The sequence below is a fragment of the Maylandia zebra genome, linkage group LG6, assembly GCF_041146795.1.
Source record: "Maylandia zebra isolate NMK-2024a linkage group LG6, Mzebra_GT3a, whole genome shotgun sequence".
NCBI classification, from domain to species: domain Eukaryota; kingdom Metazoa; phylum Chordata; class Actinopteri; order Cichliformes; family Cichlidae; genus Maylandia; species Maylandia zebra.
The window spans coordinates 19,894,094-19,912,626 of NC_135172.1; the positions used below are offsets into that span (position 1 = coordinate 19,894,094).

The following is an 18,533-nucleotide window of genomic DNA, read 5'->3' on the forward strand; positions in this document are numbered from 1 at the left end:
ACGTCATTTGAGGGAACGAAAGCTATCGCGAGTCGGGCCAAATGTCTGATTATTTGCATTTTCTGGATTCTTGCAAAGCGCGCAAACATTCTCCAAGATTAAAGGTGAAGGACCATAAATATGTGTGCAGGAAACGACAGGCGGGCAGGCAATAATTTTATTGTCATTGCGGAGGAGAGCAAAGCTTAAAAAAAAATAAAAGCAATCAAGATGAAAAAGACTGGAGTGCTTCTCAAAGCCCCACCATTAGGCAGCCTCCAGTGAGAGCAGCTCTCTGTTCTCTCCCTCTTTCTTTCCGTTCCCAGTGCTTCTTGGCAGGCTCAGACAGCAGGAATGCGAGGTTGCTCTGTGCTCCTCTTTGCTGGTCTGCAGGGGTGTGAGCGCCTGGTCCCTTGCTGCTGCTGCTGGTGGTGGTGGTGCCGCTGCTGGCTCCTCAGCTGAGGATTGAATGGGCTGGACTACACTACAGTGCACTGCACTGCTCTGCAATGCAATGCGCTGGCTGATTGTTGTTTCTCCAGCACCATGAGGGAAGAGGAGCCGCTCCCTGGCGCCCCAGCAAGGCATGGCTGCTACTTCCTGTGTGTGGTGTGATGGCTACCAGATGGCGAGTGAAGACAGAGGAAGGGTCCCCTGCTCTCTTCTTTTTCTTTCCTTGGCTATTATATTGTTAACTCCTGCATATGTCCTCTGCTGCTCTCTAATATGTTTTATATATATAATATAGCTGCAAATGTTTATGTTAATAACAGATAATGAGAAGATGAATTTGGAACTTAATGTTACCGAGCTGTTTATGTACCTCCGAGTTATACTCACGAAAGACTCCACTGTGACTCACTAGTGATCTGTGACTCACTGAAGAGTTGTATACTTTGAAAAGCCATTCTTGACACACTCTCTTTTAAAAGTCACTGCAGTGTTTTTTTTGTTTTTTTTTTGTTTTATTTTCTTGCACCGTAGAAGCACTCACTGCTGGTGTCTTTGGACACACCTGGAGTACGACAGCACATATTTTCATGGTGGTACATTGAATAGGTAAAACAGAAAATAGGAAGAAAATGTAGCCAATGAAAGCGGGGTGCTTTTTGTTTAAAAATGTCAGTAATATCCTAATTAATTGGCTGCCAAATGCTAGATTATTTTGGCATAATGTTACCTTCAGATGTGTCCTTTTTGCAAGCAACAACTAGTTGTAGTTCTGGTGTTTTGAGGTTGTTTTTGGTACTACTACTACTACTACTTCATACGGAACAGATTATTATTGAATTTGACTGAATTTTAAATCAGCAGTTGACCCATATATGCAGCCTGAGGCCTGTAAATACCATACAGGAAACAGTATCTGCTAATGTGATGTTTATCGTCACGTTAGCTCGACAAAGAGAAGCTTTTGCTGCCACGTCTTGTGATCTAAGCCTTAAAGAAAAAAAAGGCAACTTCCTCTTCTGTTTTTTTTCTTTTCCTTTCACAAATGCCAAAGATAAACAAGAAATTTTCCATTGTGTCAAAACTTGTAGTTGCACATCAGATATTCAAATGGCTTACACAAGTGTTACAAATAGGTCCCAGAGGTTCCCGTGGATAATTGGACATGTGCTGTGCGTTTGCAGAATCTCCGAGCTTGTTCCTAAGACTTTTGTTTTATTCCAGAGTTTGCACTAGATAAGATGCTCTGTACTGCAGCTGTGGTTGACCTGTAGGCTACAGCAGTGAGAGTGAGAACACAAAAATCATGGTTAACCTTGTTCACATTCAACAATGAATGATTTAGTCTACCGCAGCCTGTGTAAGTAGGAGGATGGAGAAGAAGATAAAACGGTATCAAGTCATAACAACCAATTTTGAGCTGTTTTATTTGTATAATAATTGTATTTAGCTTAAAAAATATGCCCAATACAAAGTCCCCCTGGATGGTGAACTTAGGCACCGCTGGGCTTGCAGTATACTCTGTATTGCTCTTCCTGAATTGAGCCCATGGATGAATTTAATACTTGAATATGTTGGATGGTTTGAGGGTTGCTTTGGAAGGTAGAAGTATGTGTGACTGTATCTGTTCCCATTTAACGCTTCACCTGTTGCACACACATACACAGCTGGCACTCGAGTTATGCAGTGCTGTGTGATCTGACCCTAGCCGCTGTGTCTGCAGCCCCTTAATATAGCCCGCTGCTGTCATGGTACTTTTTTTTTTTTCTTTGCCCCTCTTCCCTCGCTCTGCGAGCACCAATTTGTGTGCATGTTTGTCCCACTCTTTAGACAGGCTGAGTTAGACATGTGGGTGTTGACAAGTCAGCTTTGAGACTAGATGCGAAATATTCCTACTGACCTGTGTAATTTCCTAACTTACTGTGACTCACAGGCCGCTCTTACAGTGAATCTTATCAACTAATAGTCTCGTTCTTCATTTGGTCTTAAACATCGTATTTAATAAGAAACCAAAACATCAAAAAAAGGGTCTCTTTGGTATTTACTACTGCTGCTGTTTCTTCTACTGTCCATAATTGCGTTAGTTATGATGGTACTACCTAGTATCTTTGCCCTGGCCTCCAGCCAAAGGACGTTGTTAAACCTGTAGTCATGTACACACACACAAACACACCTACACACACACATGCGCGCTGAGAGAGACAGAAAAACTCCTGCTCTTGTAGACGATTCACTCGTAGCCTGATTGGAAGCTGAGAGTCTGGAGGTCCTACCTTTCTTGTTTAGCTGTGTGTAAAGTTTCCTGGGCACACTTCTCTTCCTTTTACTTTTTTTTTTTTTTTTAAAACAAACTTGTGGAATACCTTGACGTTTTTGCCTCCACTCTAAAACGATGGCATCTGGATAACCCAGTCACATTTGATATTCAAGGTTGGTGTATAAGATAAGTTGTTTTCCTTTGAATATAAGCAACTAATGCTTGTAAGAGTTTGAGGTGAGCGAAAATGAAAGTGTTTAAATCCATAAAACTTGATTTGGTGTTGCATTTCTATTTTAAACAGTGTATTTGAAGTTTAAGGTAACCTTTTATGTTGAATTTTGAGCTTTTAAGTCCCGTGTGAAACAAGCACAGTTTTAGTTTCTATTAGTTTTAAAGGATGATAAAAACGAAACATCTGTGTTCCTTATTTTGCTGTTTCTGTCAGATTCCCGTTTGCTTGCACTGCATTGTTTATTTTCGGGGGCTGAAAGCTGAATTGTTTGAGCCCGTCTCGTCAGCGGTTAAGAAACGGTATGCTCATGTGAACAGTCTGCTATGCCAAAAGAATGTGTTGAATTCTAACCATGCGGCTTTGACAAGTGCATGTGACTAGAGCAGGGCGATATGGCCAAAAATATTTATCACGATATATATTTGAAAATTTGCGATAACGATATAACCGATGATATAATTGATGCGAGACAAAATACAACTCCACAACATTACTAGCGCAAAAAGACAACCTTCCATTTATTTTCACTTAAACAAGAAGCTGGTTTTTATGTACATTAAAGCTTTATAAAAATGTAACAGTGCAAATGCAGATTCCTTGAATGAATGTGCAGGTAATCAAAAATGATGAATGTAATGGGTAACCATCTTAAAGTGTCAAGGCTGTGGAGTGGCAAAGTGTGCATACTTTTGACTTTCTGCTTATCTGGGAGGAAAAAGTGAAAAACTAAAAGCCAACATGCCAAGGAGATATGGCAGGAATATGATAAACTTGTGTTTTAGGGAGTAATGTGTCCTGAAGTGAGAAGCAGATGTTATCTGTGCTACAGCTTTAGTTCTCATGGCCGAGAATGCTGCCTGCATTCACAAACCACCCTCCCTGTATGAGCAAGGTTATTTCAACACTGAGTCTGGGAATAATTTTCAGCTACCATTCTGATTGGTTATATTTCAGTTGTATTTGGTATCTGTTAGTGACTCAGCAACCATAACCTTTATTAGAGGAACAATTCATCAATTTATTTGGCAATCATGAAAATGATTGGAGGTTATTTTGTCATTTTCAGGCATGATTGTGAAGAACATTTCTGTGGTGTGTCGGCGTGCAGAGTGGGAAAGAAATTAGTTTGAAAAGCTCTGATAATGTTTAAAATAATAACAAAAACCTGGCCTAAAGTGCAATAGATGCACAGTCTGTCTTTCTCATGTCCTGAGCTGTTTTCTTGCTCAGTCGGTAATAGGCATTGATTGCTAACCTGGATTTTGCCCTTTCTACCACAAGCCAATGTTGATGGTCGTTTACCATGGCAGAGAAGCAATAGTATGAATTACAAGAAAGTGAGAAGGATATTAAAGTAATAGTGAAGATGTCTTTTAATGATTTGGTGAATGCATTTCAAATGCGCCTCCATTTTCATTTTGAATTTCACAATGGCATATGTAGGTGATACATGTATCTTGAATTTTTGACTTTGCATTGTTTGTATACAGGCTTTATTTTTTTATTTTACAATTAGTTTATAAAAATGCATTAGGGACAACTATGGGTTTAGCCTTTCCCAATGATACTTCTGCATGTGGACTGGAGGAGTCGGGGATCGATCCACCAACCTTACACTTATCAAATGACCCCACTCTACCACCTGAGCCACAGTTGCCCAGTTGGACTATTTAAGAAAGACTACAATTTTGCATTAAGAACTTTTTTCTTCTCTAAGAAGTAATTAGTATTTCCCCACTGGTTGTGAGTGGTTGCTGGAGATTGAAATAAACTACCAAAACCATGAGTCTCACAGTCCTAGAGACTAGTCAGTGACATCCCCCTGTGTATTCCCCAAATAGCTGGCAAGTGACTGCTTGAGGTTGCTTGCTGTCAATGAGTGCAATTGTTTGAGATTTAGGGCGCTGCACTGAAAACCTCCGTGCAATTACTTTAATCTGCAGCTGATGCTATGATCACCCTGTAGTTTGCGTGGAAGACTGTGGACACTCGACAGCTACTCACTAAACCATCGTCAAACTGTGAATAGTGGGACGCATACTTAAAAAGGAGACCATTTGCTCTCAAAGAAAAAGCTGCGTCTTTTGAAAGATGTTGGTTTTAATATTAAGGTACAACTTTTACTTTGAAGGCAAACGTTCTGTTTCCAGTTTGTGTCTCAAGTTTCAGTGTGGCTTAGTGGTTGGTTAGTGACTGTTTGCACACAAGTTGGTGTCTTCCATGCAAACGCACAACCAAAGCAATTGTACGGTGGTGCAGCTAAGGATAAGAACAGGTTCTCTAAAATAACCGGTTCTTAGTTGAATTCCTTGGAATTGTTTGTCTGCTTGCCTGTCTGTCCCGCTTATCAGTTCTTGTACTTGCGCTACAATCAGCTGATTTCAGTTGTTGGAGGAGGAAATTAGTAGGCACGTTTACAGTGTGGATACGGACATAATTTTTATTTGCATTGCACAAAAGGACAAGAGCGTGATGGTAAAGTGCAAACTGCATCCAGGACAGAAATGGCTGCATCGTGCTGGTAACACAACTTCAGCTCTTTGCAAGTACCTGCACAGACAGCATGCTAACGCTAAGCTAGCCACTGAACCTTATCAGGTAACAAGCAGTAAGGCTGAAGCCTCTGTTTCTACCTGTGTTTTTTTGTTGTTGTTGTTGTTGTTGTTTTAAAAAAAAAAAAAAAAAAAAAAAAAAAAAAAAATTGTGTCCAGTTTCACCTAGTGACAGAAAGCAGCCTTGAGTGATCGCCAACTGGTCAGGGAATACACGTTTTTCCCCCAACAACTGGTCGTTACCAGGTGGTCGGCACCCTGTCTCTAGGTTTGTGTGACTGAAGCTTCAGCTCATTCAGCTGGATGAGCTGATGAGCTTATGCAATGTAGAGGCATCTGTCCGTCTGACCACAAGTCACAAAATCACTACTCCTCTTGGAGCATTGGAGATTTTAGTAAAACAAGATTATTTTGTCCTGACTATTAGGGATTGTTTTTACAAGGGCGATTTATTTGTTTATTTGCCCATGAGTACGCTTGCTAATAATGATGGAGCTAATAGAAGCAGTCAACATAAAAAAAAAATAATAGCACTGTTTTAACAGCAGCCTCTTTTATCTGTGATCAAATGCTCATGCAAGTTAGTTGTGTTTGACTCCTTTGCTCGCACTATAGGTCTGCACAGGCACCACACCGCTTTGGTTACATCCTTAGGTTTACCTCTTTCATCCAGTTTAAAGCCAAAGAAATCCAGAATTGGCGACTCTTTTTTTTTTTTTTTTTTTTTTTTTTTTTTTTTTTTTTTTTTTTTTTTTTTGGCAATTATTTCATCCATGTTTGGACTCCTTCTGTGTTGTAAACGCGTGAGCCTCCTTCAATTTAATTCTCATTACTTTGTACAATAGAGCCAACCAGTTCTGACTAGAGATGGACCGATCCGATATTACGTATCGGATTGGTCCGATACTGACCTAAATTACTGGATCGGATATCGGAGAAAAATAAAAAATGTAATCCGATCCATTAAATATCACGAAATAACCTCACAAAACTTGCAACACGCCGTAACTCACCTCAGAACATTAGCACGTCGGAGCAGTATGCCTCACGTGATAGAGCGGCTGTGGCATGCGGGACCTGTCGGTGGTCTGGATAGCATGTGGAGCTTCGCTAGCAACCCGGCATTTCATCTCCGACAAAGTTATCCCGAGAGAAGTAAAGCAAGTGTGTAAGTCCATCTCTGAATGTTTGTAAAGCATTCCTGCGTTAAGCTTAACAAGCGACTGCCTCTCCTGCTGCTACTTCAATCATGAAACTGCTTAATGATCAGCTGGTCGGCTTTTCTGTCGCGAGTCCGTCTCTCTTGTTTGTTTTTGGCCCACTTTGCACCAGAAAGAGGAAACCAGCGGCTGAACAACAGCAGCACGTTTAAGCTTGATAAGCTGTTGTTAGAATTTATTTAATATTTCTTTCTACACCAGGATCTTTTTCTACGTAGCTGACGCTGGTAACTGTGCAGGGGCGGATCTAGCAAAGTTTAGCCAGGGGGGCCGATAGGGCATTAACTGGGAAAAGGGGGCACAAAGACATACTTTTCTTTCTTATTCTCATTTAAAATGTCTCGCTTTTAATAAATAATTATCCAAATCTTACACCCAAAGTTTTAATTTGATGTAAAATGAATAGAAGTCAATTACTGTATATAGTAACTATTAAGTCTAATATATATACCCTAGTAAGCTATAGTACTTTTTCCTTTGGGAAGGTACCATCTGTGCAGTCTGCAATTTTGTTGAAGAAAGATGTTGAATCTATTTAAGCATCATGAGGTGGAGCGTGAGGGGTGGTTCCCTATTTTTTTATTTTTGTTGTTGCTGGGAGTTGGAACCCTATTAGTTAGGTTGCTTAATATTTATGCTAAGTACTCTTTAAAATACCAGAATAGGGAGGATGGTGTAGGTTTAAGTTTATTAGATTGATCAGTATTGCTGAACTATGAAATATTTTTTTTGCATACAGGTATAACAGAATAGCTTTAGTGTAGTTGTTGTTTTAAACTTGAGTATGAACTTATACAAAATGCAGCAAGATATTTAAAAAAACAGTTTTGTTGATTAAAACACACTATATCGGATTCATATCGGTATCGGCAGATATCCAAATTTATGATATCGGTATCGGACATAAAAAAGTGGTATCGTGCCATCTCTAGTTCTGACAACTTAATTTTCTTTATGTACTTCACACAATTCAGTAACCTGTGAATGGTGATGATTGTGATGAATCAGATGAAACCACTGTGTCATTAAAATTCAAGTTTTACCCCCCCCCCCCCCCCCCCCCCCAAAAAAAAAAAAAAAAAAAAATGCTTGAGATCACTGGTCTAAATTAGAATTATCTTTACATGAATAAATATTTTACAGCACGGAAAATTTGGAATTTCTGTGAAATCTTAGCTATATTGTGGAAGTGGGAATGTCTCAGGATACTTCATAAGTTAGTCTTACTAATCAGAAACTGTTGACAGCTGTCGGCAAACAGTTGAGATAAATAAATGGAAATAAATGAAAATGGCACTTCAGTCACTTTACTCAGCTGGACATCCTTATATCCGCTCTCAGACACAAGTTTTCCTCGATCTATGACCACGTTCTTGTCAGTCTCATGAATCTTGATCTCGTGGAGTCAGGCCTTGTTGGAGAATCTTCACCATAAGCTGTAAACAGTCATGTTCCCCGAGGATCAAAATATGCAGCATCGTTGTTCTGATTTTTATAGTCCAGTCGGTCAGATTTGTGACCTTGCCAGCTCTGGAGTCAATCTTTTCATGCACTTTTAATTACACTTCGGAGATGTGTTCATAATTGTTAGGATGACTGCATTTTCTATGTGCTGTTTTTTATTCTCCTCGTCCCTGAAGTGAAGGTTGTGGAGCCGGTAATAGGCGGCTATCAGTTCTGCTTATGCATCCAATACACTCCCCTGATTATTCTTCCTTCACATGCGATGTGACCATGATTGTCACTAGTATATCTTAAAGTGTAGCTTACTCTGATTGTACTTTTTAAATACTGTGTAATCTTATAGAGTTGCATTAAACATATGAATTTGTAGGAGGGTCATCCTGTCGCCTCACAGCAAAAAAGTGCGTTTTTGCGTGGAGCTTCCACGTTCTGTCTGTGCTTTGGATTCCCACAGTCCAAAGACATGTTTGTTAGGTTAACTGCTGATTCTACGTTGTCTCGAGGTGTAGATGTGAATTGGAATGGTTGTCTACCCTTTTGCGTCTAACACAGCCAAGTCTAACACAGGACTAACAGGGTGGATCCTGCCTCTTGTCTGAGTGACAGCTAGGATAGTCTCCTGATAAATTGGGCATCTTTTTGTAACCATCATCAGAAGCAGCAAAAATGTTATAGTTTATGAATAAATCCTCATTGTCCTGCAATTTTTTATATTTTTTCATATAAAAAAAGAGGCAGTCTGTGGTCAGGACTATTGAGGTGAATGGTAAATTGTTTATTAAAGGGTATGGGACACCACTTTGTTTTTAATGGAGACAGCTCTTACAAAGGAGTTAATGCATAATTGCGGTTTAAGTGGTGGATCAAACTCTGGCTTTCTCGCTACAGCATGCATTAGATGGCCATAAAACCTTGAAATGCACAAATGCATGGATTTTTTTTTTTCCCCGTTCCACATTACAGAGCAAGATCTTTATATATAGACTATACGTTTTAGGAAGTTAAACCTTTTGTATAAAAGGTTTAATTTGTAGATAAGTGTCCCATAAGTGAGAATAAGTCAGCAAACATGTAAACGCTTAAAAAAAAAAAAGCCACAATGTTTTGTGTAATAATTTAGTTTGAAAAATTGTTGGCATTGTTGTCTTTTCCGCTTGTAGTGTGTACAAGAAATTCCACACATTCTTTGGTAAAGGCGAACCAGTGTGTGGGAAGCACACAGCCACTGATGCAGCACACAACCTCTCAGGTATGTGTTTACAACATACAAATTTGCTTTCAGCTGAAAGTAAAGTAGTATCATCTGAATGTGACAACAGAGAGCAGAGGTGTGTACTAGTTTCAGGGGACTGGTGAATAAAGGAGGTGTGTCTTTACCTTGGCTGAGAAACAAGCCCGGGCATGCTCATCAGCTCTAAGAACAGGACACCAAACACGTTAATGAAAATAAGAATCAACAAGGTGCGCTTCAGATCTGTGAAAGGCAGCTTAGTGAATTATCTTTTGCAGCAGAGTCATTAACTTGTAACTCTGATCTTTATAACACCGAGCTTTTTTAAAAAAATGTTTTTCCTTCTTCTGTAACCTGGCACCACTTTTTTGAAAGCAACACCACTAGCCACACAGAATTACATATCAGACTCCATTTCCTTATCTCTGCGTTCGGCATCTCAAGCCATTTCCTAGTGGACAGACTCTTCCAAGGGAGCGACTAATTAGATCACGTCTAAGGCAACCTCTCACTGGCCACTAAATCTGATTTGGAATAATTTTCATTGGACTGATTGGATTAGACTGCTACATGGATAAGAACTGGGTTAGATGCACACATGCAGTGGAGTAACCCAGTGTCTGTTACCCAGCTTTTCTTTTTTTATACCATTTTTTAAATAGTAATATAAATATCTTTATTTTTTATAGATATCTTGCCGGGGGTTCATTGGTGTATACTTCATTTGAGGGCAAGCATTATTAACATAACAAATAAGCCTAACATTTACACACATACACCCACACAGGCACTCACAGATGCTTTTTAGTAGTGATGTGCGATACCACTGATTTCCGATCCGATACAAAGTAAAATTCAGGGTGGTATCGGTGATACTGATCCGATACCGATACTCTGTACAAAAACTTAATGTTTCATTGCATTACATAATACAATATATAATTGTATTATGTAATTGTAATAATAACATAACCATATTGCTTCATAATGATTAGAGGACATCAGACAACTTGTTTTTATTGCTTAATAATGCAGAATAATCATATAGAAATAAAAAAAAACTGACGTTGTGCGCTATTTGAGCATGTTGCCTGCGTGCAGCACTAAAGGACTCTGCGAGAGACGTCTGTCTCGCTCTAGCAGCACCTTTCCCTCTCCTCCTCTTCAGTTCACCTCAACATAAGCTCATCATATTCTGTGATGTGATTTACTCCGAGGTGTTTGACGAGGTCAGTGGTGTTGCCACAACACCTCACTGTCTTGCCACATATATCACAAACTGCGTCTGGGCTGTTTGTGGAGGTAAAACGCGTCCACACATGACTCTGTTTGCACTCAGCCATTGTTGTGAGTGTGCACGCCATGGGCTGCAACACATTTATACAGCCGTATTTCGCATATGACTATGAAAGGCATAAGAGAAAGTAGTTCCTTCCAAATTAGACGATCTGAATGATATAGTTTCTTTCCACTGCGTTCATTTTAATGGAAAAACTACAAATTTACCCCAGAGTACTAAAATATCGATATTATAATATGAGAATCGATTCTAGAACATAAATTGCTGGTATCGGAAGAATCGATATTTCAGTATCGATCCGCACACCACTACTTTTTAGTCCTGACTGTGGAGAGGTCATTCATCTCACTGTGCAGTGGGGGTGCAGTGGGATCATCATGAGTCTGCAGCACAACCTGCTGTAGTGTGAAACTGAAGACTTGATGTATAAATATACCAGAATATCCACGATATTAATATATAATATCATTGATGTCTCTCTTTGTACTGCAGGAGTGAATAAAAAAAAAAGAAAAAAAAAAGTAGTAGTCATGCTTGGAATGCAAAGTGGGATGGTGCACTTTGTGGCGTGTGGGCACAGCTTGTTGAGTAGTGGCTGATATTTTTGGTTCTACCCACCTATCTTGAGCCAGCCTGTTGTAGGTGTTCTGCAGTGTAGAAATGGTGTGCAGTGGGGGGTTTGCGGTGGGCAGTTGTTGCCAGGGGAGGTGGTGTGTTATTTTCAGTCCATTGTGTCTACTTCCTGTGGGTCAGGGGTTATTGGAGCAGGGTGTTGGAGACTTGACAGAGTGAGAGGAGGGGAGGGAAGTCAGTAGGGTAGGCAGGAAAGTGACCAGACTCACTCGACAACAGTGGCTGGTCAGCGGCTTGGTTACCTTGCTTCTCTTGCACCGTTTTTTCTTTTTTATCTGAGCTAAGCTTGGACTCGTCAGAACCAGGTAAAGATATATTAATTGCTCTTTAGTAACCAGCCAGCTTCTCATTCAGGATTCTGTTTTGTGTCATTGTAGATTTGCTGCTTTGCTTATTTAACAAACAGCGGTAGCTTTGTAACCCTCTGCAGTAGGTCAGAAATAGAGTCAAGTATTTATCAGACATTTAAATTGAAATTTGTACTTGAGGCAAAGTATGCAGGAAATATAGAAGACAGGAAGTGGGTGGAAGTTTTGACGACTCTTAGGTAGCCTAAATCCCACTTTATGGTTGTGTATTTGGACCAAATGATTGTGACTATCACTGATGGCTACACTTGTACACAAAAATGTGTTGTTACAGCACAATTAATCTTTAAATAAACCATATGTAAACAACTGAGTGTAAATGAACAACCTCAAGTGCCTTGTTGAAAAGTTATGAATGAGTATCACAAAAAAGTGCTCCCAAATGAACACAAGGCATTTTCTTTTTTTTGTTTTGTTTATCACAGACAGGGCCAGGTGTTCAAAATGGCCACAGTTGTGTTGGAAATTCTTTAAACATAAGCGTGAGCTTTGCCTATGCAAAATGAAATGACCATCATTGACTGCAGCAACTTCCAGCGAGTGTTGTGACAGCTCTTGTGTGAGAAGAAACTGTCTTTAAGAGCAGTATTGAATGCATTAGAGACACTTTAAAGCCACCTGAAATGGCAAGCACCGTTTATTGGGAAGTAAAAATCCATGACCATGGTGCCATACAATTCACCTGCCATGTCTTTAACTCTAAAATGGTTATTAAACACTTATGTTTTTCCTTGTTTGTGCTTTGGTTCTGGCTGCACACAAGGACATTTTGGTTGTTTTGTTTAACAACTAGAGTAATACTATATGTATACTAAATACAATCTCTCACCCACACATTGGTATCAGGTAACACTGGCTGTGCAACGTGAGCAAATCCTTGAATTCTCTTATAAAGTTTTCACAGTGCAGATGTGTTACCGTCTCTGCTTCCTCTACCCGCTGCATAGACGTTAATAGCATTTATAGCACAACGTGCACAGGAATCCCCTCAGTGAGTCATTAGCTTCCAAAGAAGACAGTCATCACTGTCAAATTGCATCATTTGGGCCACGTAGTTTTAATGGAGAAGCCGACACATTACCTGTTGCGGTAACAGGTAAATTTTTAGCCGAGGTTCTAAAGTTAGCACCCGACAAAACAGCCCCCAAACACAGCCACGGTGACAAAAGAAGGCAAAACAGGAAATCTTTTTGCCCGGCTTGTGTGTTGGGAACAGATGACCAGGAAGATAAAAAGCGCTTACAAAGTGGAAACTTCCACAAAGGGATGTTATTTTGCTTTGTGTGTGTTTTTTCTCTCCTTTTTGCTGTTTCACAAAGACTCGTGCTTCCTGGAAAACCTAGCAAGAGGTATTTGGTTTAGGTACGATGAGAAAAAAAAAAGTATATCTATGTATATGTAGTTTCCTACATTATAGGAAACTACTGACACTTCTGTGTTCCTTGAGTCATACTGGGATGTGAGACTGTGTTAATATTTAAACCCGCTCCACTGGAGTTAATGCTTTACCTTGTGAGTACGGTTTAAGTCTGAGCCTGTCTGAAAGTGAGGCCGGGGTGACCCACCATTCTCTCAGCTACTCTTCAGAGCTGCTTATCGGTTCTTCTCCTCCTCGCGCTCTCATCTGTTTCATCTCCCCCACCTTCTCCCTCTCACTTTCTCTCTCTCGGTCTTTCCCTCCTGCTGTCGGAGCACACTCTAATGAATGATATGGGATGATTGCTTGGCTGAGAGTTCCTGTCTCCGCCCTGCGAGGAAGAGTTAGTGCAGAAACGACAGTAAATGCACAGCTGCCTATCCAAGCCAAAGAAGTAACAGGGATACTGTGGTCCTGGGCTGTATGGACACGAGACGAAGGTCACGCAGTTGGTTTAGGGCACATCCTCAACAAAGCTTCAGAGAACAAACTGCCTGCTGTTGCAAACCTGGGTAAGCATTACCGTTTCAATTGTAGATCTTTTTTTTTTTTCTTCACCCTCGAAGTTCAAGGTCACGCCACACTTTAAAAAAATTACCACCTTTTAGTTGTTTCAGATTGTCCTACTGTGTATTTGAAGTTATGGCTAGGTGGTTGTGGTCTTTGCTTTAAGTTGTAGTAGTTTTTGAGGTAATAGAGTTTGAAGAATCATGGTGTTATCCTACTATTAGGTCACCTGTGAAAGCCCATAAATGAAGAACACCTGTTTGCCCTTCAGATGGTCTTTCATCTTTGTGTGCGCTATTTGCAAAGATAGCAGTATGACTACCGGGGTCTGTGTTCTTTGGACCGCTACCGTAGATTGTTGGGGCTGGGGTCAGATGGCGCCTGGCTGGGTGAGAATTTCACAGCTGCACATGAAAGCAAAGTGACCGAAGGATGGTGGATCGAGGGAGGGAATGACTGATTGTGTTGATGGGGAAGGAAGCGAACTGGCATGTTTTGATCCTGCAGTAGATGTTCCTAATGGGTCAGCGCACTGCTGAAGAGCGCACGTTCTGTTTTTACTGTACACAGCAGATGTCTGTTCACCGGTTTATTTCTGGCAAAGTTGGAATGCACAAGTGGTAGCTCCATCATATATGCCCAGTTGCATAAAACAACTGCCATGTCGCCATGTTTGTTTGGTCTTAACAGCCTCTACCCAGGCTGGCTGTAGCTGCTGCACAAGTTTCTGCACAGATCCCCATTAACTTGATATTTGGTTGTGCAATAATGAGATATTATCATTTGTAATTAAGCATTTTAAAACAGTTTCTTAAGGACATTCTTATATTGAAATATTGGGCTTCAGAATAATTACATGTCTCCAGCCTGTTCTAGTGTGAAATCTCATGTGCTCAACTTATAAAGCTTTATAAATCTCAGAAAGCCATGAAAATTAGTCAACCATTAGTCTTACCATGTGAAATATATAGCATGATAACATCTTTAATAATCTCCATATTGATATTTGAATATTGCAGATCATTCATTCATTGTTGTTTACATTTAGAAAAACTAAAATATACCAGCTATGCAAGACCTGCACAGTTAAAAAAAATAAAAATTAATCTACATTGTTTAATATAGGCCCTGTATCTTTTGACTTTAATAGATATGCTACTTAGATAGGTTATTGTTTTATGTTTCGGGCCTATCCCCACCAACTGAAGAAATAACAGGAAATTTTGAATGGGCTTTGTTGAGTAATGTTGAATTTTTTGGCACGACATTCGTGACTCGGATGACGTTTCTGATTCCCTGCATTTCGGGCAACATTTTCTGATGAGTCCGTGGTATAGGCTCATATTGCAGTAAAAATATCATTGTTGTCTGTACAGAGCTATGTGCAGCCACAGAATGAGCAAGCACAAAATTCATCAATATTACTGCTTTATACCCATCCAGTTTTGTGTCTGCTGTTCGTCATAAAACTTTGCTGAAATATATTAAAAAATGTCTGAAAATGAACACAGGATTTAAAAATAAATAAATAACACAGAGAACTTTAATGCAAGGTTAGTCATTTGCAGTCAATTAAAAGTGAAAATGTCTGTTTTCTTGTGAATTGTTGGTCTTGAACTTTGGCTCTTCTGAAAGAATTGAGACTTGGGATTCTCACTGTTGTGTTTTTTGACCTGTGTGGGAAGATGGGGTAGTTGCATACAAAGGAACGATGTGATGGTTCTTGTTTTCTCTTGGAGAAGAGAGAAATGAAGAGGTTGACTCTGAGATGGGAGCATGGCTATGCTGTGGTAACGGTTCATAATTGAGAAGTTAAGAACCAGTTGGGATTTTTTTTTTTTTTTTTGTGGGTGTTTCTAAGATGAACATTTAAAGGTTCAGTGGGACACACACATAAGCTGGTATTGTAGTTACTTCGGTTTGTTTGCCTGGGTGGTCCTATCTTTAGCTCTGTTTTCTATTTCTCTTTGTTAATTTCCTCTCCCGTCTTTGGCCTCTCAGCACTGCAGGTCATTGAATTGTGCATTGAAAATATATAAAATATGGTGAGGCTAAAACAACTTTTGTCAGTTAAAGAAAAACATAAACTCGACTCTTCTCGTGTATTTTCAGTTCACACCGGATTAAAATTGGGTCAGACTAGCATGCTTTACAACCAGCTTTTACGCTCACAGACATTAGCTCCATATGACTACGGAAGCAGGAGTATCAGCAGCACACGGCTAATTAACATTACATATCCACTTTACCAAAGAGCGATCAGTCCAATCAAATAAAGAAAAACTGGCTAAACAGATGCTCAGATCAATTTTACCAAAAATCTCAGCCGGCTCTCGTCCCTGCTCATCCCATCACAAAATATATTAATTGTTATTATTTTAACAAACTAGTGTTTCTGGTGCAGTCTAATGAGAGTGACAGCTTTTATCCATCTAATGTATTGCTCGCATACATCGCTAATGTACTGTGCCGTTGCACTTCGCGTAACCTGCGTAACTTGGCTGTAACCCTTTGGATCAGTCACAGTTGTTTAACAGGTGACTCTTAATCTGTTAAGCTACTCATGTACACTCTCACTGTTGTTGCACTGCTTAGAGCTATGTCATTTTAAAGCACAAAAACCACAGCTAAGCATGAGCAAACCTCTCTCACCGTCTGATATCTACAGTAAGGTAATGCTTGTAATAACTCTATATTCATTTTCCTACTGTTGCCTAGCTACCAAGGATGCTTTTACTATTTTTTTTAAGTTGCTTTAATTATCATTCATCTTAATATAATTACACGCAGCCTGTTCCACATAGAAAACACATTGGAGTGAGACATCACCCCTTGTCGTCTCTTGACCTCCAGTCACCAACAAGGTATGTTGGCAGCACTGGGAGAAGCATTTGGGGTCTGCCTTCTACTGCGGTAGTGGTTTTGTGAAGGAGGCGAGTACAGAAAGCTATGCACACTGTGGCATCTCTGACCTCTTTTTATTGAGAGTGCAGATGGGAAACCAAATCATAAAGTCTCCACGGGAAGCAGGGGGGAGGCTCAGATCCAGGGAAGAGGATGCAGTCTTCAGATTCTGCCGCAGAAAAAAAAATGCAAAGACTGCAACGTCCGTAGAATTATGAGTTACGGATAGACATTTAATTAGGAATGGAAATTAAGAAATTAATATTTCACTGCTGTAACCTGGGGGAAGAGCTTTATGTGTGAAATCTATCCCAAAAAACAACATGAATCATTGGAAAACATATTTTCATATATTCATTTAAGCAAGATCCTGGTTAGGAAAAAATGATCCTGAATATCCATCATCACACAGGCGGATAGTCTGGGTAAATGTGCCGTTAAAACTGGCTATAAATCACGTTTTGAAACGTAAAAAAAAATATATATATATAAATAAACATTCAAATACAGCATTATACTTTGACTTTAAGGCACACAGTGTGGTGATTGCAGGTAGATGGAACTCTCCAGCAGCACCGTGTCGAACAACTTTTCAGGAGGAAATCGTGCTTTGTGCGCTGCTCAGAAGAGCTGCAGCTACTACAATATTTTTTTCATAACTGTCACCATCAAGTGTCTTTATTTTTTAATTAAATATTCAAGTAGATCTAAAAGATATCCTTCGAGTGCTCCCTTTTTTCCCAACGGGTTGTGACAATGGGTTGATTGGGCACAGATTTTACACCGGATGCTCTTCCTGACGGCAATCTTTCTATTTATCCCGGTTTGCAATCGGCACTGCGACTGCGCTGCCGTGTGACCACAGAGGCAGGGCTTGTGTGTCCTCCCAGTCTTGGGCTGGGAATCTTCCACATGGAAGGTGAACGCGTTAAACACCGAACCATGGAGTCACTTTACATATTTCTTTCTTAATATTTGTGTATATAATCAAATTTACGATGTTGATATTGACGTCCCTGTTGGATAATTATTGATATTTTGTCCCAATTATCACTTAAAGGGTTTCATGCAGACACTGAACATATGCAGTGTGTTGCAGCTGAATAACGATAAACTGTAAAAGTAAAAATAGTTACACCGAGATTTATTTATTTATTTGAATATCAAGTGGAATACGTTGTGGTACTTCCATATTTCTGTACGCGTAGCGCTTACTGCAGCTCTCCTGGTCCCACCCCCACTGATTTAGAAGTGGCAACTATGAAGGTCTGGGACAACCTGATTACACTGAAAAGGAAGTCGGAGGAGGGAGAGGTTACAAACTGCAGACCCTCACACACACTGCACCACATGATAAAGGCAAAAGGCGCAAACAACAACAAAAACAGCGCCACACACGCTTCACCATCAAGAAATACTGCAGAATACTGCTAAGAAACTTTTGTACTACAGATGTGCAGCTTCCAAGGTAGGGGCACTATTTTTAGCCAGTCATGGACAATCTGTACTTCAAGCTCTGGAATTCTGTATTTTTTAAAATCTTTTTTTTTCTTCAGTCTTGATGATGATATTTGGGCTAGAAGGTTTGCCATACAGCGTAACTGGAATACCTGAAAATCATCTTTTTCCTTCATATAGCAGTGCTGCAGGAAAATGAGTTTTCATTAGTTCATCAAAGCTTATTTGTAATGCGCATTAACAATCCCTGCTCATTTTATGGATCCATGTATGAAATTGAAGTCATGAAGGAAGAAGAGCTTTCTTCGTGCCTTCTTTTACGCATGCAGTCTGTATAAATTAGAATGAAATACAAAGAAAGAGCTGGTTTTAAACATTAATTACATCCTTCTTTGGGCTGTCTTTAAAAACAATTTCTCAAGAAGACATTTAGAGAAAATCTCATCATCTGTAATTCACCAAGATCCAACTTGAATGCTGATTTAATCAGAATTTCCGTCCAAACTTAATGTCCTGTCATTCGGCGCTTGTGCTCTGTCAGGTTTAACTGAAATGGCA

At 39.8% G+C, this 18,533-nt stretch overlaps 1 protein-coding gene across 10 annotated transcripts in view; it reads left to right on the forward strand.

Annotated features, from left to right (window-relative positions):
• The window catches only part of gab1 (GRB2-associated binding protein 1), a 57,312-nt gene that overhangs the window by 9,175 nt on the left and 29,604 nt on the right, over positions 1–18,533 (forward strand). Inside the window, exon 1 of one of the 10 annotated variants that reach the window (XM_076884828.1) lies at positions 2,704–2,859. The exons of 6 other annotated variants lie outside the window; for them this stretch is intronic. The gene's annotated coding sequence lies outside the window, so the exon portion shown is untranslated. Of the gene's footprint in view, positions 1–2,703; positions 2,860–11,525; positions 11,627–13,272; positions 13,619–17,838; positions 17,986–18,533 lie in introns of those variants that run through there. 3 more of the 10 variants (XM_076884825.1, XM_076884827.1, XM_076884824.1) reach the window with 3 other exon arrangements.